Below are 26,971 nucleotides of genomic sequence, written 5' to 3'. Positions count from 1 at the left end.
ACTGACCGGACCAAGGACTCTCACCCATGTGGGAACCAGTGCCCCATCTCCACCTGCCCTCTCCTCCCGTTGGCCCGAGGGCTGACTGATCTACCCCGGGTACCTCCCATTTTGTTCTCAGCTCTTCTGCGGTGTCCAGCATTGTCTGGGATGCCCGAGACTGAGAATCTGTTATCTCTGGCCTCCGTGAGGCCCAGAGACCTCAGACTGCCCTTTGTCCACCCCCACGGTCTGGGTCCGTAGCTTCCCACAGCCAGACACCTACCTGAGGCCATGTAAAAAGTGTGGAGCAGTCCTCCTCCGTCTGCCCACCCAGAGCACTGGAACTCTGGTGGGACACAGGTTTTCTCCCACTCCCTTTATTCCCCCACGCCCGGGGTCCAACACTGCAGGAAAGGTATCCCATCAATGCCTTCTGAGGGTCCCACATGAGCTAACTGCCTCTTCTTAAGCCCCAATATTTAGCATGATTTCACTGGGGGCCTAGTCTCCATCCAGATGGAAAACTTTGGCAATAGAGACCATACTCAGAGAACACAAAGCTTTCTGTGTCTCAGATACCAATCTGTAAAGTGAAGACAGTGACAGACTAGCTCCCCTGTTATAAGTTTTCCTTTAGTTAATAGCTACAGCATATGTTGTAGCTATTAGAATAGCATCTGGTTCAAAGAAAATACACTCTACCAGTCTCCCTTCTAGAAGTCGCACACAAACGCAGTATACACTTCAGATTCTATCTTTCTTGTCTTTAAGCTTTGCCATAGAAGAAAAATTTCAACATGTATTCATTATTTTATTTTGCACCCATTTAGTAAAGATGTAGCATGTGTCAACCACATTGCTTGGTGCTTTTGATACAATAGAGAAAAAAAAAAAGACGTATCACTGCCTACTTAGAATCCTCGTCATACAGACAGCCATCAGTCATAGTTATACAAGTCGGTACATAGTTGCAGCTGTGGAAAGAAGTAGAAAGAGAAAGGTGCTGTGGCTCTGTTTATGTGTGAATACATGGAGGAATGTTGGTGCCAAACAGAGCAAAACTGCGCTTCCTAAAGAATGCAAGGTGTACTCTAATGCCACAGGAGGGAAGGGCCGCTCTGTGCAGACACCAAGAACATCCTGAGAAGCTAATTAGAACCGTCTTTTCTGATTATACCCTGGAGGATGGGCCTTGCTTCCTCTCTTGCCCTTCTTTGACACAACTTGCTCAGGAGGAATGTGAAGGATGGGTAGGCTCTTCCCCAGCAGAGTGAACGGAAGCAACATACCAAAGGGCTGACTGCCCAGCCAGGCCTGCAGCTGCTGGCTCCACCTCCACCCAGTGGGGACAACTGCTGCGCAATATTTCAAAGGCTAAGGCAGCTTACAGGAAAGGAGAAAAAAAGTGTGTTTAACAACTTCCTTAACTGGAGGACTGGAAACGAGTGGAGCACATTTTTTAAAGTTGCTTTTATGGCAGAAATATAGGTGGCTTTACAGACATCTGTGCCTAGAATTCACTGAGCCCATGAGAGAACATTTATACAAAGAGCACACTCAGACTCTCAGGGCATTTGGCAAGAAACTGAACACCAGTGCCATTTGAATATAATATTTGCCTATGTCATGTGCATCGTTAATGCCAGTTTACGAGAAAGGTGTACTTGGGAACTGTATATAGAATCCCCTCTGTAGTTGTTTCCTACCAGAGCTTGAAAGGGCAGTGTCTTCTTACTAAAATTTTGTTGGTTAGTAACTTTAAAAAAATACATTCTTCTTTAGTATGATATAACACATGAGCAGGAATTGAATTTGCTTATTTACATGCTTTTTTTAAAGCATTGTCTTACTATTTAGCCCAGGCTGGCTTCAAACTTGTGATCTTCCTGCCTTAGCCTCCCAACTGGGATTAGAGGTGTAGACCACCACACTCAGTAAGAAATCCAGTGTAATCTTGAGCAGGGATGAAGGGTCACAGAGTAAGGGCTGGGAAACAAAGTAAACAAAGTGGAATGCATTTAAGGTCTCTGTCACACGATATAGTGACAGTAGTTAGTGACAATGAATTGCAGTTTTGAATGTTGCTAAGAAAGTAGATTTTATATGTCCTTACCTCTGAGAGCTAAAAAAGGGAAGGTAGCATACATGTTAATGAGCTCAGTCATTGCACATTTCAAACTATTATGCTTTGTATACACAAGTATGTATGATTTTTAAATTGTCCAATACTTGGACTAAAGTATTTTGTTTCTGTTTGAGTTTTAAATCCACCCCCTTTTCTCTAAATTTTTCATTCCATCTACTGTTTTATCTGGATCTCATTTACTTTCTCTTCCTTCAATATTTTAAACTGTGTGTGTGTGTGTGTGTGTGTGTGTGTGTGTGTCTGTGCACACACACACATACACACACACGCACACACACACGTTTTAAAGGCTTTGTGTTCAGCATGTAAAACAACTAAGGTATTATTTCCTGAGGAACTACTATGAATTAGATAGGAGTATCCTTGAATTCATCAAGACTGCAGTCTGGAAGTAAAGATAGAAATGGAACATACAATAGAATCTATGTCCAAGAGAAGAAACCATAGCATAGCCTAGAACCAGACAGCAATGGTGATGTCAACTGAGATGAACTCCATGCTTCCTACATACACAGGCATAGTTCTAAGTGAGTTACATTGTTTTACAATTGTTCTTATAAAGAGTGTAAGAAGTTATAGGCTTCATTGTGGTGTTTCCATGCACACTCTTCTTGATCCCCATCTCCCATTATCCTCTTGGTTTTGGTCCCATTCTGATGGTCCTTCCCATGCCAGTAGTTGCCCTTTCTGTTGGATGTCTTCCATCCCTGTCTTCCTCTCTACTCCCACTTCAGGACTTACTTCCCCATTATCCTTCTTTTAGTTTTCCAATCTGTATTCCCATACAAAAAAAAAAAGAGAGAGACAAAAAATTAAAATCAAGAATCTACTAATGAGATTAGTACATGTGGTTGTCTTTCTGACTCTGAGATGCTTCACTTAACATAATAATTTCCAGTACCATCCATCTTCCTGCAAGTATCACTGTCTTAGTCTTCTTATGGGTAAGAGAAAGTCTATTTTGCTGTATTAACCACATTTTAAAATTTGTTTTCTTTTTCTTTTATAAAATCATCTTTTATTTTGACATGATAGTTACATCATTTCCCTCAGCCATTTCCTCCCCTCAAGGTCTCCCTGGTATCCCTCCTCGCTCTTTTTCAAATTTGACTCCATTCATCTATAGATGGACATCTGAATTGGTCCATTCTCTTAGCTATTGTGAATAGTGGAACAGTAATAGGCGACTTACAGTCCTCTGGGGAAGTGCTCAGGAGTAGCCTAGCTGGGTGTGATGGTGCTCCTTGTTGTAGATTGAGTTTGTTTATTTTCATGTTTAATCACCACACTGATTTGCATGGAGGCTGCACTCATTTATACGCCTACCAGCAGTGAATAAAGGTTCCTCTTTCCTCACATCCGCACAAGTGAGCAATAAACACTTTTAAAAGTATTTGGCATCTTTAGCAACTAGAAAATGCAAAGCAAAAACAACTCTGAGACTTATTTGTAATTTATCACCTTTCATTTTAGAGATGAGAGAGCTGAAGCCTAAGAGGAATTAGACATTATATATTTTTCCCAAGATGCATAGATAAAAACCACAGGGTTTGATTTCCGTCCTGTGACTGTCAGTCTCAGTTTCTTTGTTGTACCCTTAGACACTGTCACAACTGAACGAGCTCAGCATGTCCTTTCTGTAGGAAGATCCCTAGAGTTTGGAACAATAGTCATGATTGTGGAAAGTTCTCAGGGTGTTCCTTTTCTCCTTAACAATTAGTATAGATTGAAAATAAAGTTAAAATGTTTCTAACTGTTAAGGTGATGGTAGTTAGATCCAGATTGATAGAGGCAGCACAGAGTTAAAAGAAAGAGGAGACAGACCATATATAAATATATATTCTGTATATAGAAGCAGAATTGCCCTTTAATCTGAACAGCTGAAGGGGAGAGGTCTCTCTGAGTGAATGGAAGCTACTTACATTAGCACAGTGGGCTAGGGGATTTTATAGGAAAGAGGAATGACTTTGGGGATAGAAGCTTCTATCTGAGGTCAGTTCCCCTGCAGGGTCCCAGCGGAAAACACCAAAGGAGGTTAGTGTGTTATCTATCTTAATAGAAGCCAGGTGTTATTACCAGTCAAGTTTCCAGTCTGGATTTTCTCAGTCTACCTGAGACTTTTAACCCTTCAGTGGTATCCTGGGGAAGGGAGGGGTGGTACTAGTGACTTTCACATTAAGTGAAGAGTTTATTTAACAGTAATGTACTGACTTAAAAAAACTGTGACGAATATATGACAGTAAAATATTAACCACAGACAGAATAGAGGGAAATAAAGACATCCTCTATACCAGTGATTCCTAACCTTCTTAAAGCTGCAGACCCTTTAATTCAACTCCCCCTGTGGTGAATCCCATGACAAAATTAGTTCATTGCTACTCCATAACTAATTTTGCTACTGTTTTGAATCACGATGTAAGTATCTATCTGGATATCTGACATATGACCCTCCAAAGAGGTTGCTATCCACAAGTTGAGAATCACTGGAGTCTATACCACCTTGGCGGCATTTTTGTAAATCTGAAACAATTTGGAAAGCAAGCTTATGAATGATACAGTGATAGAGGAAGCTCATGATAACACCCACGAGTAGCTCAAAGGCCACAATGCTTCTGCTCTCCAGAGAGAGGTGACCGCTCTCCTGTAAGCTCTCTGCTTTGGAGCTCCAGCCACATCACCACACCTCCATCACCTTACAGAGCATGCCTCCAGTTTGTTTAAGTCTCTGAAGTGGTGAGGCTCACTGCGTATGCTCCATTCTGTCCTCGCGCTGTGCTGGTTTCTGTGGCGCAGGCAGCTATGCGCTTCACATTTATCTTCTTACTGACACTCAAAACTGGCCTTCCTTTGTCGGGATTCTGCAAGACCAAAGGAAGTGTTTTAAAACGTCCTTCTGTTAGGTTACCACGCATGATGATCCTAGTCAAGTCCTGATAGCTGAGCCATTTGGATCTGGCCTTTGTGACAGGTTTCTTGTTCTGGAAGTCTGAGTCCTGGGAGATCCAGAACATGATTGGCTTCTATGGCATGTCAGCCCTGCAGAGCCTCGTCTGCCTCTTATACAAGCATCCTGTTGCTTTTGATCTCTTATTTCTAAGGTTACTAGCTTACCATGGATGGCTGTAGTGAAGGTATAGCCACAAGACTGAGGAATCAATACAGCATACATCTGTTAGCAACACAGGAGGCCAACTTGAAGTTAGGTCAGAAAGGATATATTCAAAAAGTTCCCAAAGTTCTGATTCCTACGTGTTTCTGAAATGTGCCCCTTCTTGTATCAGTTGGGGTCCATCTGATAAAGAACACCTTTGAAATCTATCTTGGGTGAGAGAAAGATTGGTCCTCAGAGCATTGCTGGTTTGGATGATGGAAAAGGTGAGATGCCAAACAGAAGACAAGGCCACTCACGTTAGCTGTAGCAGGAAGCTATAATCAGCGCTGGGCTGTGTGGACAAAGAGAGGAAGTAGTGTTTCCACAGCCAAGGGTGGGATCCCTGGACTGCAGCCAGGACTGGAGCATGCGTGCACAGAGGCAGCTGAAGCCAAAGAGGAAATACAACTGCTGCTGTAAGTGTCATCTGAGGCCTTAGAGAGAGAAACATCCTGAAGTTTTCTGTTTTTCAGGCTGCTGACAGTAAATATTTCTGGGCAAAGCTAACCAGAAACCTGCTAACCCAGAGGCTCTTTTCAGCACAGAGCAGAGAAGCGAGTTCTCTTTTCAGATACAAAGGACCGCTGCTCCAGCTGAGCCTCTACCTTCTCCTTCTCCTTCTTGTACTGTTACTTATGGTACAGACATACATGTACACATGTCCTCACAGACGTTCCTGACACAACAGTGATAGTCTCCTTCCGTTTCTTCTTTCATACTTTAGACAGAATGATGGTCTAAAACAAACAGATTTGGCTCCTGTTTAAGCCAAAAAATAATTCCTTGTCACTGTGTATCAAGCCCAAGAATTTTATCACGGAAGTCAAGTTTTTTTGTCTGGCTCTTATCTTCCTCTTTAGCCTTTTTCTCCCGCAATTCAGGGCTAAAGGTGAAGTTCTGTGGGCAAAGTGCTTGCTTGCTTAGAATGTGCAATGTCTTACACTTAATCCTCAGGAATGCAAAAATATGAAAATGATGGTTTGTTTCCTACAACTGTTGCATGGCTCGTCTTGAATGCAATGAAGACTATGTAAGACACAGAGTCATCATAGACAGCTATGGCCAAGGTGTCAGAGCGTCAGCTGTTAACTCTCCATCCTCAAATAGCTTCTAGAACCCTGGAAGAACATGAGATGGGAAGATTTCACCTACTCCAGGGAAATAAAGGGGCAGAGAGATGCATGGGCTATGGAATGATGCCAACGGATCAGAGAACAAGTCTGTGCGATTTGTGACATTCTTAGTAAAACCCATCACGTTTGATAAGTCTGGCTATGTGGTATGAAATTTGATTGAGAATAGAACTTCGTGTCTAAAGAAGTGGTTCTCACTACTATTCCTAAAATTAACTTACTGCTAACAGACCTCTGGTGGAATAAAGGACTGTGGAAGGTTCACTCTTAATAGGAACAGATGCTAACTGTCATCTACAGCTCCTACCTTCTCTCCACCCCCACAGGCACTCCTCCTAAACTCCTAGTCCCCATTCTGCTTGTGTGACTTAAGGCTTTGGTAATGATTGGCTTTGGTTCATGGCTGTCTGCATTTAACCAGTGAGCACTGGAACACAAATAACTTACTAGTGGACACTTTAGTGAAGACAGTGATTTCCCCAACCCCAGCAGACCACAGCCAGTATTAGTCTGTAGCTGAGGGGTGTACTGTCTTCATCACATAAACAAACACACCCATATATAAACATGCATATACATCCATGCACATACACATACATACACACATATACATAAACACACCTACACATAGAACAATATACACATACATTTACGTACATATACACACATACATGCACATACATATAGATACACAACACATAAATATACACATACACAAATATATACCCATACATATATACATACACACACCTATATACACATATGCATACATAAATACACATACACAAAATACTTGACAAGAGTTGATATATTTCTAAATCAGGTCATCTCAGTTTCCTAATATTTAGGTTTTTTGAAAACAGAGTTCACTTCAAAAGCTTATTTCCTTTTGAATTATAAATATCATTTACTGTATGTTTTTCAAACTCCAAATGTAGCTAAGTCATCCGTAATCCATCCATAATTTGGGCTAATATAATTTTTTTAATCTTTTTTTTTAATCTTCCTCAGGAGACATTAGCTAATATGGAGGTTATATAGTAGGAGATGTCCACAGAAAGTAGATTCTGAAAAGGAAATAGAGTAGCACATATTTGTTAGAGAATGTCTTAAGAATAATCCACATAAAAGAGTTGACTATAGCTTGGAAGAGAAAATGTTGAGATAGGCTGTCGCAACAAGAGATTGGCCACAGTAGCCACTGTAACAGCCAGGTGTGATGGCCTTTCTGATTTGTGCTGATTCAGGGAAAAGGCATGTTGATGTAGCAAATCAGTAATCAGCAGGGCCATTTAAGGTGAGCCATCTTTATTCAGATAAAAGAATCCCAAACAGGAATGGCAGTGAGGTCCATTTCCCACAGTCCTATCAAAGCTGGGAGAACAAACCCTTCATTCTTACCTTTGTGGGGATGTGGGTGGTGAACCGAAGCATTGCCTCAAGTGTATTTATTATAAACCTCAGTATATATAATAATACATGTACTGAATGTATACTCAAGATAATCATGTAAACAATTATTCATATAATTATAAAATACATAGTTATTATGCAGACAAATGGCAAAAGCATAAACTGCCTGGCTCATGATGAAAGCTAGACTTGAATAAAAACAGTAAGTTATCCAGCACTGCGCATCTTGCCTACATATACTCTGTATCTGTCTCCGACTCAAGAAGTCAAAGCATGGGTTTTCAAGGGCCATGCATGCCTCATACTCCAGTGAAGCATATTCCTTCCTATGGTACGGATGCTGAGATCTGGCATGCAGTTATAGTTCCTGTAGTATACACACAAGATGATGTCTTGTTTTTATCTGTATCTGGGCCTTAAAACAAAATGAAAGTAAAGATGAAAAATCATAAAACCATTATATGGTAGAGCTGAATGCCTTTGAAAAAAATCAGCTGTTTCTCCTCAGATACTGTACAGACCTCCTCCCCTTTATGTGCTCGGTTACCCTCTTCCAAATTTAGCCATTCTCCAGAACTAATGGTTATGTAGCAGCAGACCAGAAAGGAAGCTGTCTCACTAAATATCCCCTGGTCAATAGTCTCTCTCATTTCCTAGGTTTAACTCATGATGCTATGGGACTCCTTTCCTCTGTACCTTGCCTTGACTTAGCAGTTGAAATGAGGAGGGCTCAGAACCACTGTGCCTCCTTGAGACACAGTCCCTAGAACCTGGTACCCCAAAGGGCAGGTGTAAGATGCACAGATGACTGAAAGGAGAAATGGCTTCAATTTGTTCAGGTGGAGCTGAGCTGCACGGAAGTGCAGGCCTGGATTGAGGTGAGCTGTGTGAAGAATTAGGAAAGGAGGCTGCCCCAAGGCCAGCTGGTGAAACTGACTCTCCATGAAAATCATCACCATTGGTCCCAGCTTTCTCCCTTTAGTGCTTTCCTGTTCCTCTTGGCCACAGAGTTAGATCTGAGTTAGATATCATTTATAAAGGAAAATTGGGAACACTTACAAAGAAGAAGATGAACTAAATATGTTTCCTTTGTTTTGAGAAATTATTTTATGTATTTCTCCATTGACTTAGTCAGGTAGTCATTTGCCCATTCATTTATAGTCCAACGGCAGTTGCTTTTTGCTTTGGTTTCTGCAGCCAGATAATGTGGGCCCTTGATCTAAAACTGACAGGCAACTTATGCTATGTGTACTGAGGGTTGTTTAAAATACTTAGGCCTGGGGCTGAAAGGATAGGGCGGAGGTGGAGCGTGAGGTCAACCTGTGTAAGGCACTCAGGAGAATTCTCTGAAGCAGCAACAAAGCAAGTAAGAACCTGGATATTTAAGGTGACAGAACCTCGATTCGTTTGATATCATTGCCACAAAAAGTAATAAGTTTTTCTTCTATTTAAAAATATTTAAAACTCTTTAAAATGTTTAAGTGTATAGGTGTTCTCAGCCAGCATGTATCTATGTGTACCACATGTCGTTGTTATTTTATGCGAAACCATCATTGGTTAGAAGATATTAATATATTTTCTCTCAATGTATTTCAGGGTTTGTTCAGGATCATATCATCTTGGTTAATTTTTTTATTTAACATTGCAGTTTTCTTTGTCCTGTTTGTATCATTGCTACATAACAGAATCTTAACACCCATTATTCCATTGGGGTTAATATCTTCTACAAGACGTCTTCTGAGTGTCAATACATTTAATTATTTGTTGACTTCACCAACCTCAACTTTAACACTTGCAAAATGAGGTAATACTTGCCTCCTACCTTCCTTGGGTGTGGTAAGAGGTAAAAAGATAATGGATGCAAAGTGCTTTGTGAAAACACAAAGCCTTTCATTCAAGGAAGGTACAGGGAATGCTATCGTTTGTGTTGTTATTGATGGCTATGATCCCATGTGGCTTTCTCCTGGTGCCCTAGCCTGCAACACACAGTTGAATAATATAAATGAAATATGGTAAAGTTATTTCATTTAGCAGGTCTTCTGGCCAAACTCACTATAGAATTCTTCCCTAACAACAAGCGATTGCTCTCTAGTCTCTTCTGTTTTTAACTACAAAATCATCAAAGTTCTTATGCTCCATTTTTTTCCCTGTTTGACTGCAGCCTCTTCTACACAATTCCGATGGTGACTATTGATATGAAGAGTTACGTAAAGACCCAATTGGTACAGCTCTTGGGCCTCCTCCGAGGAAGATATTTGTGCTCAACATCAGCTATTTTCTGGACTTTCCCTTACCTTCTTGTGTGTGTGTGTGTGTGTGTGTGTGTGTGTGTGTGTGTGTGTGTGTGTGTGTGTGTGTATGTTGGCAGGGGGAATGGAGTCACAACCCATTAGCCCTCCAGATGGACTTTATGGTGTTCATTTCAAATGTTCCTTATTGCCTGCTCTTAGAGCAGACCAAATCGTACTTCTAGATATCTAATTTTGAGCATAGTTAAACTGCTTTCAATTTAGTCCCAGCATATTGACTCGAAAGGATGTACTAAATAAAGTCTTGCAAGCTGTACATAAGTTGTCTTTGATCAATCTTTAACCTCTTACAGAAGATTGAGAGCTTCTAGTAAAGGACTGTGTGTCACTGACCAAATGACCCATTGCACTGCTATACATTTGGCTTCATTCTTACTTACATTATGGCCTTAGTCCATTTGGCCTCTTTTGGTTAGTATCAAGCCAAGCAGACGCATGTCCATACATCTGTATGTATGTATGCATGTATGTATGTATGTATAAGTATTTATCCATCTACCTAACCACTTGTTTATGCAGTTATTATGAAGCATCACCACTTCTGATTTTAATCTGGCGTCTTGATAAAGAATCAGCCAAAGGATATTCAGATTCCCCAAACTACCGAGCATTAACTATGTATTAGGAGATGAAAAGAGTTTGCGTATCAAACATTCATTCCTTCATTCAGCCAATAACAATAGGCTCTGAAGCTTTAACATTTCCCCCAAAGAGCATCCTGCCGTCCTTTTGCTAGAGAGTAAGGTCAAGGCTGAGTCAATGCTCAAGCCATTCTTTACCCTTTTGTTCCCTGCTCACAGAAGTTTAATTGGTTACTCTCTGATAAACTTACCCATCTATTAAACCCAAGACTGTGAACTGATTTTTAATTGTTCAAATGTAGCTGTCACAGCCAAGTTAAAATCAGCCTTATTAGTTTACCTGAAAAGGTATTTTCTGTTTCTGGTTCTATCACAGGATTATTGCATGCACATCTTGAATCTGGGCTTACCCAGTGGAGAATTCAAGTTGACAATAGCAACGGAAGCTGACATGTCTTGTTGGAGCAGGCAAGTGTTATTCATTTCCTGAGCTTCTCCCTGGCATCCTTCCATGCATGCGAAACCATCTAATCTTACATAGCACTGTTTACTTTTCATTTAAGCGTAAGATTTTTCCCTTTTATTTCTTTGCAAATTGACTTATAAAATTCCACATATTTGTCAGAGTTGCTTTGCATCAATTCCGGAAGTTCATCAATCCAAGGATTTTGAACAATAATTAGACTTAAAAAAAGAATGGAGAGGGAAGAGCAGCCCACATACTAATGGTCAGTCCAGAAACCCTTTTCACACAGGCTGTGTTTATATAATTACACACACACACACACACACACACACACACACACACACACACACCAATAATTTTCTACAAAGAGGCCATAGAATTGAAAGAGAAGTAAGAGGGTCAACATGGGACAATTTAAAAGAAGAAAGGGAAAGGAGAATGGTAATTATATTACAATAAAAAATTTTAAATGAAGAGACAATCGTGACTTTTAAGAGAGAATTCTGTTATGATCATGTCAAAGCATTAAAATGAATGATTAAAATCTCCATCAAAACAATGAAGCTCAGGGCCAGCAATATGGTTTAGTGGGTTGAGGTATCTGTGGCCAAAGACGGCTATTGAGTTCAATTCTTGTGGCCCCTTGCCAAGTTGGTTCTCTAAAGACACCCACCCACGCGCCATAGCATCTGCCCTTCCTCACCATCCCCCATGGTAAAACAGATAAGTTTAAATCAAAAAGGAGTCTCTCCCTTCTGAGGAGTATGAAAATAAATAGGGCAGAGCTTCGCTGAAATTGTTCAAATTACTTCCTATTGAAACTGAATCACAAAGCTATTGGCATTTAAAAAGCTTCCTATATCACATTTCCAGATAGTCAAATGGTTTGTCATCAGCCTACTGGATACGATTTGTCATCAGCCTACTGGATACGTTGTTTTAAATGTTCATTGTGCTTCCAGCTTAGTGGATGAGTGAAGAGAGAGCGTGTGTGTGTGTGTGTGTGTGTGTGTGTGTGTGTGTGTGTGTGTGTGTGTGTGTTGGGACAGCTAGCTTGCTGAGTCAGTGGGACGGAGCCGTGTAATAATGAATAATTGTTTCTTTGATGTGTGCTACGGTTAACGTGCTTAAGGTACTTAACTAAGACTATCTGAGTGCCAGATCTGGACCTTTTTTTTTAAGCTTCATGCCATTTACTTTAAGCATTTAACTCAGGAATGCACAACCTTGGCATATACAAATCAAGGACACTCACTATAAGTCTATGAATCACTTTACCTATTCAGAATTTTTCTTCCAGATAGACAAGAAACAAATGTGAAAGTAAAATATAAAAATACAATAATATTGCCAATTTGAAGGGAAATATATTTATATTCATTTATAGTATATATTATGTTTATATATTTATTTAAGTTGGTACCCTTGGGCTTGTAACACTAATCGATCAGTTTAATGGATTTAATTCCATGTCTACCAAATATTCTGTGCCTATTTTATGAGAGAGGTTCATGTTAGGCCAAGGCCCAGAGGTTGCCAAGGAAGAATGCAAAATCTGGAGTTGAAAGTCATTAATTTTGTTCCTCTCTATAATCGCCAATTTATTACTGTGAACTTTCAGGCAATGGAAAATTATTACCTCTTTAGAGAGCTTAGCAGTTTCAAATGAGAATTTTGTTGGAGTCCATGAAGGTTTATGGCTGTGCACACTTCCTGTTCTTAGCTGCCTTCTTCCAGGCTTCACAATCTCCTGTCCCCGAGAGAACAGAAGTAGCCCGGGCTATGAGAAATCAGAGGGCCCTTGTTTTCTGAATCTCATTTGCAGTCCTGGCAGCTAATTAGTGAGAGGGAACGGGAACTGCAGAGAGAGGAAGTGGCAAAGAACAACTCCATAGTGTTAGGTGACCACACAGACAAGAGATGGACGCGAGATCTCTGGAAAACGTCAGTCACGAAGATTTTTATGTAGTGTTTCTCATGCAAAAGTGTCTTGGGTCAGACTCTGGCTTTTGTTACGTACTTATTCCTCATCTTTACCAGTTGACCATATAAGTATTAACCTTAAAAATATACAGTGTATTATGTTATTGCCCATCCCCTCCCTACCCACTTCAACTCCCTCCTGCCTCTCCATTCCAACTTTATGGACTCTGGTGTTTTTTTTGTTTTTTTTGTTTTTTTTGTTTTTTAATACTCCACTGAGTCCAATTAGCACGCCTCATATTTTTAGAAAAATAACCAAGAGCATTTAATATATTTCCATATTCTTTTCAGTGACCTGTACATGACATCTCCATGTCCTTTACGGGAACTTGGCAAGGGCTGGGCGTGGTTGATGAGTGTGAAGGGAGATTTTCCGAGCACATGTTGAAGTGAACTCAGCAGCTAGTAGACCAGGGCACAACAGCGGCCTTTGTTTTCGAAGGGTATCTCTCCTTCCCTTGACCTCTCTCTGACTTATCACCCAGTCCTCTCCCCACCTCTCCCTCCTCACTCAGGGCTTTCTTTTCCTCTTTTCCTTTTCCCAACCTGGATGTTTTCACCTACAGCTCGGCTTCCTTGGAATTGCTCTTGGCTCACCGTGGGCATTTTTTTTAGGTCCGTGGTTGTGAGATTTCACAACCGGACTGCTTCTGTGTACCGAATACTGCTTCCCTGCCATCCCTCATCCCTTATTAGCGAGCATCTCACCCACACAGTTTGCAAGACTTCTCTGCTAATCACCTTGGTTAGCTGCTTTACATTTCCCTAACACGTTGTGCAGTTCATTACCATTTGATTTATGGCCACGATAGCAACAACCTCATACCTTTGATTTTTCGACTGTGGGTGGGAATAATCTTTAAGGGATACTTAGTTGTTGTTGTTTTGATGTTTTAAGGTTATTTAGGCTAATAATGAAAAAGCTATTAGAAGATGCTCTATGAGGATGTCTGAAAAGCTTCATAAACATCACTACCTTCATCTTTCACATCACTCTTACTTAGAAAGCATACATAGAAAAACAACCAAAAGGCTAGTTACTTACAACTAGTAAACATAAATTCTGAAAACTAGCTTGTCTTAACTTAAAAAATAGTCCCCTTTCTTCCTCTACTTTAAGTCCAAGATATAGAAGACATGATTCTTGTCTTCAAGATGCAAGAACACAGTTACTCACAGACTGCCCATGATAAGTGTTATAATAGAATTATAAAAGAAACACTCCAGCCTTAAGGGCTTGGCGGGTGGTGGTTCAGTCTGAGGTAATATTGAGTACATCACTGAAGAACAGCATAGGTTTGGAGTGCAGACATACAGAAGTGAGGCCACTGCTCCAGAGAAGGCAGCCTGGACTTCCTTTTCAGTTTGTGACCTATCACTTTAATCTGTTTTCAAATCTACTCTCGCTTCTAACGATACACAGTGAGTATAGGCTATGCCTTTTTACAGTATGAATATTGCCCCACATTATAGCATACAAAAAGAATGCAATTTGAAGAGAAGAGCTTCAAAAAAAAGAAAACAAAGGAAAAAAAACAAGTTAATAGAAATTCTTCTACCTAGAAGCTGGGATGAAGATAATTAATGAACATGAAATAATCTAGGAAAAGTATCTTGTGGGATTTGAAGCTGCGTGTGTGTCAAACTGAGAAGTACAGCACACAGACACTTCCCAATCTTGCTTTCCAATCTTGTGCTTATACTTCTGAGACACTCACAAGGATCCAGCTTCCTCTAAATCAAGGCTTGGACGGATGCTCGGGCAGACCACCCTGAGGCGATGATTGCCTTCCTCAGGAGATGGCCACATGCGCTGGGTCCCGTGGGAGGAAATGAATGAATTGCCTATTGTACTTTTTGACTCAAACAAGGTTTAAAGGTGAATTTCCAACATGTTAGGGGGTAATCATCACAGTGTGGTAGCCAGGCCCTGGTGGTCCCACCCTTCCTAGGTTCTGTAAGGTCTTCCCCTGTTGAAATTATATAAACACTTGGAGCTTTTCTTCTGTCCTCAGAATTCTCTTCGTCTGCCAAGGTTATGGTTATTTGGAATAAAAACTTGGCTCCTTGCAATCTTTATTAAGAAGTTGTTGGCTGTACCCTTTCTTCTGCTGCTTCATCTGTAATCTTACAGTTTGTCTTTTGGGGGCCTCCTGGTGTCAAACACTGCCTCTGAGAACTGTCAGCAGCAAGGGGGGGGGCATATCTGTGTGTTTGGCATACTAAATGGTAACCCTAACTCTGAACTTGCCTCAGGGTCACCTCCCCTCTCTCTTTTCCAGGCCAAGTTAAAGCCTCTAGTAAAATCTGAGCTGAGCAGAAATTCACAGGTTGTACGCGGCAGGGTTATCCCTCTTCATGAGGAGAGATGATTGTTCTGCACAATATACACAACCAGACTCCAAAGCGACTTTCTTCTTTAATAAAGTTGAGGATATAGACTGCTTATTGCATGGTCTTCTTGGAGACAGTAAACACCTCTGGAAGGGAAGACAAAGAAAATGATCAGGCAGAAGGAGTTGATGGAGACACAAGTACGGAATCTTTGCTGGCTAGTTTTAAAGAGATGTCTAGGATTGAAGTGGACCCTCAGAGCTATCCACGAGGGTTTGACCTTCACTGGCCTGAGACAGACAGTCATTGGCTGTGGGCATCAATACCAGGCATATAACATTGGCCATAGGGCTCTTTACAGTTTAAGCACTCTGAGAAGGGACTAGCAGCTGATGAGCTCTGATAGCACTTAAGGAGCAGGAAGAACCTTTACCCTGAGAAGCAGACCAAACATAGCATTACTTGGTTTACCACAGATGATCCCTGCTCCATTTGGATTTGTCCATTTCATATTTGAAGTAACTCTTGAACACTCTTCTGAACTTCTTTTCTTCAGGTAGACTGGAAATCAGGAGTCAGTGAAGCTGTGGATTCCTCTCTCAAAAGTTATCACATATACTCACGGTCTCCCTTCGTTGTCAATTCTAGATTTCCCTCATGTTTACCTATCTTCTCCGATCTCCAACTACTTCCTTATGGTATAACCCACAGCCCCAGTCTTGAATAATCTTGGGATCTGATTATCATGCACTTATCAAGTCAGAATTGCTTCATTTTTTCTATCTGTGATGGTAAATGAGCAGAGGAACACCCAGAAAGTGGGCTACCTGGTACCAGACTTAATCTTCCTTGCCTTATTATATAATAATGGCTTTGTGGTACCTGATGATTAGTATTGCCTTGTGAAAACAATAACTAGTGGGCAATAGTTGTGTTTAATACCCTTTCTACAATGGATGCTATGTGGTGAGATCATCGTGTGATCGACTCATTTTTATGATTTGAACCTACTCATACATTTATCTATATTCCTTGACATGACATCCCTGATCTTCCTCCTTTTCTTTCTTTAGACTGCTAAGAAAACCTGTAGCTCCTGATGAGTCTGTAAATGGTGTCTGGCTTTGGATCACATCTCTTTCTGAACAAGGGTGATGATGGTCATGTGCAGATAAATTGAGGTTGCATGATCTCCTGTGGTCTTTGCCAGTATTCTAGATCCTTTATATTGAGTAAGTGTTCTCAGTATTATAAATTCTCATATCAAAATCCATGTTATACTTAGTTTCCTTCATCACACATCCTCAACATGCAATCTCACGTACAATTCTTACATCCTCCTGGTGCACAGTGGCCAAGAGTTGCAGCTCCTTTGCGGTGTAGTATCGTTCTTCCTTTCTTTGAGATTCTAGTATATCTTTGGCTTAATTATGCTGGAAGCTAGTCTTAGTTATCTGCTAAGCAGCCACAAAGGGAAGTGGAACAGATCCTGTGGAAAACACACATTTTGTGCAGGGGGAGGGTTCTACATTCCCTTCCTGTGAGGGTGGAGGGTTACTAGCTCTTGGTGGGTAGGGCATTTCTGCAGTTTTACAAGATTTTAGGGACCTTTGGAATTCAAGACTTTTGTGAGCTTCTACCTAAATACTTAATGAATATGCCAGGGTCTTATTATTTTCCAGCCAGGGTCCTAATCTTGCCCTAGGCACTTTTTCTTCATTAGAAATTTAACCTTCCCCAGAGCTTGGATACTTTGATAATTAAATTTTAGTCCTGGTAGTCAGAGTTTTAGGCCCTCTTACTACAGAAAATGGTACTTTTTGTGTGTGTTATCCAAACTGCCCTACACTTTCCCTGATTTCTTTAAATGCTTTGAAAATTTCTGCCAGTTTTTCAATCTTTCTTCTAGAAAAACAAATTTAGAAAATGACCATAACATGTTATTGTCTTGCAGTCCCTCGTCCACTTTACTTTTTAAGATACGTGCAGAGCCAACCTGTGCTTTTCACTAATTTTATACCATCCCACCTCACCAGTGAGGCGTGGGGCTTTCCTTGTGTGCCTGGGCTGTCTGTGTCCATCAATGAAGCAGCAACTGGTCTAGTTTCAAGCCCCACCTTATTTTGTATCTTCTCAGAGAACTATGTCTACCTGGGTTTACCAGGAAGTAGATGCCGAGGATTAGACTGTGTCTTATACATAATACAAAAAAGGCTTTGTGGTTTGCTACTTGTGGAAGAGAGAAGGTATAGACAGAATTGGGACAAAGGCAAAGTTAAATTGAAACAGGTTCAGCCAAGACCACAGAGACTCCTGAAAGCCCAAATGTTCCCGAAATTTTCTGGAAGGGATCATGGTCTCAGGCCTTTTGGGCTCCTATGTTGATTGGTCTTTGGGTTTGGCTCTTCCTGCAGAGTCTGATGCAGCTTAAGAAGACCCTGGAAGCGGGTGATAGCCAACAGGAACAGACATTTCTCCAAGCTGTGGAGCAATGGGACTTTCGTTGAAGGATAACCTGGGCACCCGAGCCAACCCTGACAGGGAACTTGTGCTAAGTCGTCGCTTGAAAGCACTCTTCTGAAGGGCCATGCCATCTTCTTGCATAGCTTTGTCCCTTTGCCTGTTCCAGCATTTCTGCCCCATCGATCCTTTCTCTGATCTTAATTCTCCTATCAGCTACCCAGGCCATGTGCTCCAAGCATCACCTCCCTGCTAGCTCTTTTTACCTTCACTGTGACATCAGCTCCAGTGAGGTAAATGCCTACCATCAACCCCCGTGTTTCTAATCGGTCTTTTTTGTTCATGTTTACTACAATGGCTTTGGTTTTCATTGCCCTCCAAATTTCTTGACAGCTATACTGTTCTCATTTATTCATATGGATCTAACACCCAATCAGTTTGATGCGTTCTATGTGTCACATATATTGAATAAATTAATCCATCATAAACAGTTAACAGTGATCACATAGTATGTGTAACACATGGAGCTAGATGCAGGAAATGCAATTTGAGGCCCTTCTTGGCCATGAACAATGAATGGACAACGGTAAGTCACTCTCTTCCCAGGTGGGTTTTACCTTCCATAAAATGTAGCCAATACTTGATAACATTATAATAAAGATAAAAATCTACATGTCACAGGAGTTTATGTGAATGCCAGGAGCTGCTTCTGTTTATTACTCTGTGACAAGTATTTGCCAGTGGCCACTACTCACCCGCTGCCCATAAATATCTGATTTACTCCTGTAACTCTCTGGGTTTATCACACACGAAGATTCTTGCTGTCATCACTCTGTGTCTCTTCTATTCTCTTCAGTCCTGAACCACTCACCAAGATGTCTATTTGCAATTTGGAAAATGAATGAGCCTCTAAAACCCAGAAAAGGCTCTGGGGTGGTGAACAGCCAGCCATAGAGGAGAACATTGAAGGAGGGAAGCCTCAGTCTGTGAGAAGGAGTCAAACAGGAGACATCATGAAAGGAAAATGATACACATGAGGGGTGTGGTGCTGCACACGTAGGGAGTGACAGAAGCAAAGGGATAAAGACTTGAATTCAGTGAGAAAATGAAACCTGCAGAGGCAGAAGAGGAGCATGCTATACCGCTATATGATGAATGTCACCCAGGATGAATAGTGACCAAAAGGAATAAGACAACGATTCCAAACAGCTTCGTGCAAACCAAGCAGTGGAGGAGGGACACAGAAGAGAAAGCAGCTACACAACACCCTCCTCTCACCATCATAACATAGTATTAGATATGCCTTCTAGGGATCCTCTTCTGCTAAAACCCGTTCTAGATCCTGCAGTGAGAAATCTTCCTGTTGGAGGGGTGGAGAGATGGCTAAGAGGTTAAAAGTCCTGCTCATTCTGACAGAACAACAAGTTTCTGCTCCCAGGACCTACATAGCAGTTCACAACCATCAGTTCCCGAGTTCCAAGGGGCCCAACACTTTCTTCATTGTGTTGCAGGAAAATGCTCATACACACAAAGTAAAAACAAAGAAATGGTATCGATTAAAAATAATTTTTGCTGTACCTTTACTGATCTATCGAAGCTCCGTAGAGTTAGCTAACTCTCTACCTTACCTGTTCTAGCCTGTACACTGGCCCTTTAAAGATAAGTCTCAGAGTGATAACAGGTACATAGACATACATATTGAATGTGAATAGAAAGGTATATTACCAAAACTTTTGAGTACACGATTGATTCATTAGGAACTCAAGAGTGTAAGAGAGCCTTAGATTTTTTTATTTTTACAAATTTTTATTTAAAGAGTTTTTGTGAGCCGGGCGTGGTGGTGCACGCCTTTAATCCCAGCACTTGGGAGGCAGAGGCAGGTGGATCTCTGAGTTCGAGGCCAGCCTGGTCTACAAAGTGAGTTCCAGGACAGCCAGAGCTATACGGAAAAACCCTGTCTCGAAAAACCAAAAAAAAAAAAAATTATAAATTAAAGAGTTTTTGTGCAATATGTTTTGCTCATATTCTTTCCTTTCTCCTAACTTTCTCCGATCCTCCCACCTCCCTTTCCACTCTAGTTTATTCTTTCTCTCTCGAAAAGAAAGAAAAAAAAAACCAACAAAACAAACAAATAAAACATTCCCCAAAATAAAAAAGGAGAAGAAATTCTAAAACAAACAAACAAACAAACAAACAAAAAGCACACGGACTACATTTTGTATTGGCCAATTACTCCAGGTCTGTGCTAAAGTGTGTTTGATATATCCTGTGATACCCAATTGGAGAAAACTGATTTCCAATTGCAACTACCTTCTTGGTAAGGAGTGGAACTCTGTCCACATCTTCTTCTAAGGATTTCGTCTGATTTGACCCTGTGCAAGTCTTGAGCATGCTGTAACAGTCTCTCCTATTATGTCTGGAAGACTCTATTTCTTGGTGTTGTCTACTGCCTCTGGCTCTTATAATCTTTCTGCTCCATTTTCTACATGGATCCCTGAGCCTTGAGAGGAGATATTTGATGAAAACATCCCATTTAGAACTGAGTGCTTCAAAGTATCTCCCTCCCTGCATTTTGTCCAGTTGTGGGTCTTTTTGTCAATTATGACTCAGATCTTGAAGGTTCAAGTTTGGGATGGGAAAATGAACAGGATTAGACTCAAATGATCTGGGTCCAACGAGTCGGGCCCTGCCTGTGTGATCTGGTTCTGCAGTGAACCTTTCTGACCTCCAGGAAATTGCATGTTCTTGACTCTCAGTGTTTGAGGAACATGCATATGAGCAAAAGTTTTCTGTTATGTTTCTCTAGAAGAAGTTCTCATAGTTGGGGTACAGGTTTAAGTGTGTTCTTCACAAAATATGTTGAAAATTTCTTGAATGGATTAGTAGAGAATATAAAATATGTTCAGGTCGTAAATTCAACCTCTGTCTATCTTGTCCTTTTCACCATGATATGATAACAGCATAGAGGTCCTGGCCAGAGACTAGCTTCCAGAACTACAAACTAATGAACTTCTGTTTGTGAAACTTACTTTGTCTCAGATATTTATGGTAATACCACAAAGCAGATCAACACATACATAGAGAAAATCGTTTGATTTATCACGGTCAAGAGAATGAAATCCGTGAGGTCTGTTTTTGAAGTCTGCAGAGCTTGTAGGGTGATGGGCAAGCCACGGGCATCCACCAACCCTATTAGAATCTGAACCCTACTTCTCTGCTCATTGGCTGTGTGATTTTATGCAGAGTGTTTAATGTCTGCCATCATTCTCACCAAAAGAACCAAGATCTTCAAATTCACTCACTGTCTTGACAGTAGGGATTGCAAAGGTGAACAAGATACACAAACTCCATGATATTATATAACGGTGTAATGAGAAGACTAGTACCTATCTATCATATGTAGCTAAGAGTTTTCACATATAAAATGGGTATAATAATGCATATCAGAAGCACATAAGTACATTTAAATATTGCTACTACTATATAAAACTTAGATGTAACCTAATTATATCTATTTCTCTGTCTCTCTGTCTCTGGAGGCAGAGAGAGGTGAAGGCCTTGAGTATCAGCGTATTCAGTTACCCTTCAGCGTGCACATTTTAAGTGCCAACTCTAAAATATCCAGGCTTCACAGAGCTCGAATTTAGGAAATGGAAATTGTTTCTCCTTACTCTCCTTGGTAGCCATATTGGTTCTGCCACCTCTGTCTTAGGAAGTGACCTTTTAACCCTTTGTGGGATGGTCCTGGGGTCTTTCTACCTGCACACCTGACTTTTTATTCACTTTGAAGTATACCATCGTCTCTATGTAACTCCCCTATAATTCTGACCATCCAATCCCTAATTTCTTGGCATACAGACCTTGCCCAGATATTTTCTATGATGTGTTTCTCATTTGGTTGTGACCATTTATGCTCTATATTATAGGTCCTGTTTTTCAAACATAGTTATCTTCCCACAGATTTAAAAAATGGCAGAGGTAATGTCTTTTTTTTTTAACTTCACCCCAAATACATTTGCAGAGTGGGTAGTTAAAATTTACTACTGTTTAGTTTTTATGTGCTTTCTGTTTGTAGAAGCCTCAGAAGGTTTCATGCTTTGGATACTATCAGTCTAATGGTTTGGGGAGGAGCTGGGATGGTTCCCAGCATGAAAGGGATGGGGTTGGGGCAGTGTAGATAATGGCAATTACAGATGGGATAAATCTAAACATTGCAACCTGCTATCTCTGTAAAATTAGCTTGTAAAACTACCTTGGGGAATGGGAAGGTGAGTCTCCACTGGCTTTTGTTAGTATGAGCTAACCACATGCAAGAGGAAAAGGAACTTAGCAAATGCAGCGAGAATTGCTTCTCAGTGTCTGGGATTAGTTTGTGTCTTGCTACTCAAGTGTTTAGGAATCAACAGGCACTGGCGGCAGTCAGAAGCTTGTGAGAAGTGGAGCACTCAGATTTCACCCAAGCTACTGTGTTAGCACCTACACCTTAGTAAGAAAGTCAGGCTTTGTAAATGTGCAGAAGCACTGAATTCTAAAGACTTGAACCTTAAACATTTTCTATCTAGGGTGTTCCCTAAATAAATGAGAGTTTACAGATAGGGCCCAGTATTTGTAAATCCCCCAATAGTAAGAAGCTCTAATATGAAGAGATTTCTGATTGGTAAATATTTGGATAAGGGCAGATATGAATTTGTTTATGTTTGAAGCAGGTTTTTTCCCTCCTTATTGCTGTTGCCTTTCCTCTTCCTCCTCCTTCTCCTCCTCTTTGTGTGTGTGTGTGTGTGTGTGTGTGTGTGTGTGTGTGTGTGTGTGTGTGTGTAGATACATACTCATATAGTTGTATGTGTGGATGCTGGTGCATGTGTGAATGTGGAGGCCAGAGGTCAGAGGTCAGTCTTGGGCGTCCCTGCTCCGGAGCTCTCTCCTTTTCTTTTGAAACAGGGTCTCTCATTTTGACTCGATTAGAGTGACTGTCTAGTAAGCCCCAGATACAGAAATGTCCTTCCTTCTCCGCTTCTTCTGCTTTTGTAAAAAAAAAGAAAAAAGAAAAAAGAAACAAAAAAAGATTTGTTGGCATGCGTGTGTGCACACACCTGTGTGTGTGTGTGTGTGCACACGCACGTGTGTCTGAGTGTATGTATATGCTGTGTATGTAGGAACAGATAATAGGAAAAGGCCCTGGGTTCCCTAGAACTAGAGTTACAGGCAGTTTTGAGTCACCTGACTTGGGTGTTGCAAACTGATCTCAGGTCTTCAACAAGAACAGAGAGTTTCTTTATCCACATAGCTGGATTGTCAGTCTTTCCCTAGTGTGGGTTTTTTTGTTTACTTATTTTTTAATGTGGGTTTTTATATTGAATTCATGCTTGCATAGCATAGCAAGCAGTTTTCTCATTAATCTCTCCATCTCCTTTCTCTTCTCTTTTTCCTTGCTTCTCCAACCCTTCCTATCTTTACAGCATACCAACTGCAGAGTAGAGGAATTGATAAAACTGAACATACCAGACAAATAAACCCTTTATTACCAAAGTTCTTTGGCTCATGGTGTTTATCACAGCAGTAAACAGCATCACAGACCACAAGATATGAGGTTGTCTGTTAGGAGGTTGGGGGTCTCTGTGGTCATTGTTTCATGGGGTTAATGACAAAATTTGCATAAGGTTAATGAAGTCTTCTCTCAAAGTGCAGCTACCTGCTTATGAATTACTTGTGATTGATGCTGAAGTGAGAGAGGTTTTATTTCCCTTGTATGTAGTATGCAACCACTCTCTCCACTCATAAACCTAAAATCCAACAAATCCATCCAATTGTTTCTGAGTTAGTGAGAATGAAAAATGGTCTTTCTGTTCCTTTCATAACAACCAAAACATATCCAGAATTTAATATATGATTTCTACCACCTCCTGGAAGAAAGAAAGATTCTGTGATTCTAAAAGTCACAGCAGAACTCAACATTCTGAGCTCAGTAGATGTACATTTTATTTTATTTTATTTTATTTTATTTTATTTTATTTTTGCTAAAGTTACTATCTAAAAGGCTACATGTGCCATCTTCTTTTCTGTGTGGCTTTGTTAGGGGCCCATAATCAAAGGAACAAGGGACAGAAGCAGAAATTCCTTAGTTTTCCCCATAAATTAGAATGCAAAGGCAATGTACAAATCCCAGTACAATTGTTGTAAGAGAGAATCTAGATACATTGAGGGGAGTTAAGGCAAGTCCTCTCTAGTGGAGAAACTAAACCCCCCCCCCAAAAGATTAAGCTGTTTATCTAAAGTTTCCATGCCCTCTGATGGCATTAAGTGCACACTCATATTATATTTTAGTTGTCAACTTGATTGCATTGAGAGGTCCCTGTGAGATTAGGAAGGTACACCTCAGAGTGTTTATGACATTATTTCTAGACATAATTACCTAAGCAGGGCAGTGAGGAATGAAACCCACCCGCAGCATAAGTGGCACAACCCTATATGATAGAGACCTAAATGGAACGAGAGGAACAAGAGGGAAAGCCCATTACCACAGGTGTTCACTCACTGCCTGCTTCCTGGATACCATGTTAACTGTTCCATACCACCACTATGTGGCTCAGAAGCTGTCAGCAATATCTATGCTTTGGAGCTTAAGACATTTAAAAAATATTTTTGTAATTAGAATTGTGTAGCATCCCCCTCCATTTCCTTTCTCCAGTACCTCCCAATTAACCTCCCTTGAACCTGTCCCATGCTGTCTCCCTTTCAAGTTGACAGCCTTTTTTTCCTTAGGTATCTGTGTGTGTGTGTGTGTGTGTGTGTGTGTGTGTGTGTGTGTGTGTGTGTGTGTGTATGCGTGCACACACATGCACGCATGAACACAAACATACAAATACAACATGCTGAGTCAATTTTTGTTGCTTGTGTGCATCCGGTTTCAGGGATTTCCACGCGGCACTGAACAACCAGCTAGGGAGGTCATCTCTGGGAAAAGCTGATTCTCTTCCTAGTTAATTGCCTGTAGTTTTTCTCAGGTAAGGCTCTGCAAAAAATTTGCCTCTTCCATGGTAATATGCCCATTGGTACTGCCATTGTTCTGGTCTTGTTCTATGCCATTGTTTCTATGAGGGACTGTCTTACAAGAGACTTTTCTGGTATGCTGGTTCCTACCATCTTTGCATTCCTCTTCTGTGAAGCTCCTTGAAACTTCAGAGGCAGGAGCTGTGGTGTAGACGCTGAGCCTGGGCTCCCATGATGTGTTGGGTGTTTGTTTGTTTGTTTGTTTGTTTGTTTGTTTGTTTATTTGCTCAGGAATTTTCTCACAGTGATGAGAAATCTAATTCACTCATAATTTATATGTTGTTAAATGTGTTATTTGTTAAACACATATTTGTCAGTGTAGTAGAGGGACAATTAATTGAGAACATTGTGGAACATTATGGATACTCCCCACCCTTCTTATGGAAGCTACATCCTTTTGAGAATAGCTTTTTTGTTGTTGTGTTTTCTGGTTATTTAGCCTACCAACTATCTTAGGCTTCTGCCTTTGACTATTGATTTATTTTCCTGTTCAGTAATTAATTCATGGGAGGGAACAAAAATATATCGTACTGAAATATATACCCAACCTTTCTTCTCTCAGCATTTTGTCTGTAGTTTTGGAGAAAGCAAAGGCTGTTGGAAAGGATGAGATGGCATTTGGAGATTACTTGGTGAATTTGAGGAGTGTGTTTGTTTTAAATTTTAAACACCATAAAACATCAAAGGCTTAATCCAAAAACCTATTGGTACTCTTATCCTACAGAATTTCCCATGCTTTATGACTTACAAGTTGCGTGTTAAACCTTATTTACTCATGTAAGTCACAAATCTCCAGGCCATTCATTCATCTCGTCATTTGCATTTCTGGGAGGAGCATTAATGGGACTCAGGTATCATGTTTTGTATCTGAAAATGTATATGCCTGCATGAGTAAAAGGCGGTCTCTTCCCAGACTCTCCTAAACTGAGAATGTCACCATATGTGTGAACAAATGCCCTTCTAGTCGATACTGGGTGTAAACCACTTGAAAACTGGAGGAGGGCCAGCATTTCATCATCATGGCTCACGTCTTTTCACAGAGTGTCCTGCTCTCCCGTGCTCTCCCAAGGGAATGAAATACCAAACCTTGTCCAAAATGTCAACGATGATGCACCTCTCCTCCTGGAGCAGAGCTTCTGGAGTCCAGGCAGCTACTTTCCCAGCTGAAAAATGCCGGTGAACCAGCACGACAAGGCTGTCATGAGTACCAGCTTACGGTTACTGGCAAACAGCAAGCACAATTAAATTTCAGTATTGAGTCACCTGTCAACTGATCAGACTTCAACTCCGACTCCTACTGCTGAGTTTTCAGGCTGCGTGGGATTTTTGCCATATTGAGCTTAGCTTGCATTAATTGATGTGTGCTGTTAAATTCTAGAAGAGCCACATTGTTTTTACAGAGGATATATGCTCGTGGTTTAGAACATGTGTGATGCACACCTTTCTTGTTTCTTAGCTGTGAGTTCTTCAGCCCAGAAAGGTCGACTACAGGCGTTGATTTGGGGCAAAGAGACAGAAAACAAGTCACCTTTTTCCTTTTTTTCTGGTTAAAGAACCTACACAAATACCAAGTGAGTCTCCTCCACACATGAATCTTTTCTGTCAGTTCAGTGGGAGTTTTATGTGGGAATAAAGAAGAGAAAATGTCACCCAGAGTGTGTCTGATCATGATTTAATATCTAAGCCAAGAAATCTTGAAGTACAATTCCCCCACCCACATAACACTAAATCATTGACTCATGCAGGCACCGAGCCTCCAAAGGAGCCTTTGCAGTACTTTGGGTGGAACAAGATAGAACTAAATTAATTTGATAGCTCCAAATGACCTTCACAGGAAATCCTCTCATTATGATACCTAATTGACGTATAAATGAGAGGATGATCAGCGTTTACTTTCAAGCTCCCATTGTAGGAGAACCATTAAAAAAATTATAGGCAGAGTGTGCAGACAGACAGAGAGAGAGAG

General features: G+C 40.8%; 2 long non-coding RNA genes across 2 annotated transcripts; one reads left to right on the top strand and one right to left on the bottom strand.

Moving 5' to 3' along the window:
• Positions 1-783: 783 nt before the first annotated feature.
• On the bottom strand, positions 784-5,565 carry Gm38397 (predicted gene, 38397). Its single transcript, NR_131193.1, has 5 exons — positions 5,537-5,565; positions 5,240-5,297; positions 4,821-4,986; positions 2,434-2,900; positions 784-2,346 (listed from the first exon to the last, which is right to left on the bottom strand). It is a non-coding gene; the product is annotated as a predicted gene, 38397 (long non-coding RNA).
• Positions 5,218-26,653, top strand: 4930526H09Rik (RIKEN cDNA 4930526H09 gene). The gene is made up of 3 exons (NR_131194.1): positions 5,218-5,695; positions 11,092-11,183; positions 26,046-26,653. It is a non-coding gene; the product is annotated as an RIKEN cDNA 4930526H09 gene (long non-coding RNA).
• The last annotated feature ends 318 nt before the right edge of the window (positions 26,654-26,971 follow it).

The sequence above is a fragment of the Mus musculus genome, chromosome 13 (genome assembly GCF_000001635.26).
Source record: "Mus musculus strain C57BL/6J chromosome 13, GRCm38.p6 C57BL/6J".
NCBI lineage: Eukaryota > Metazoa > Chordata > Mammalia > Rodentia > Muridae > Mus > Mus musculus.
Note: the sequence above shows the minus strand (reverse complement) of the source record. Positions and strands in the feature narration are given on the sequence as shown.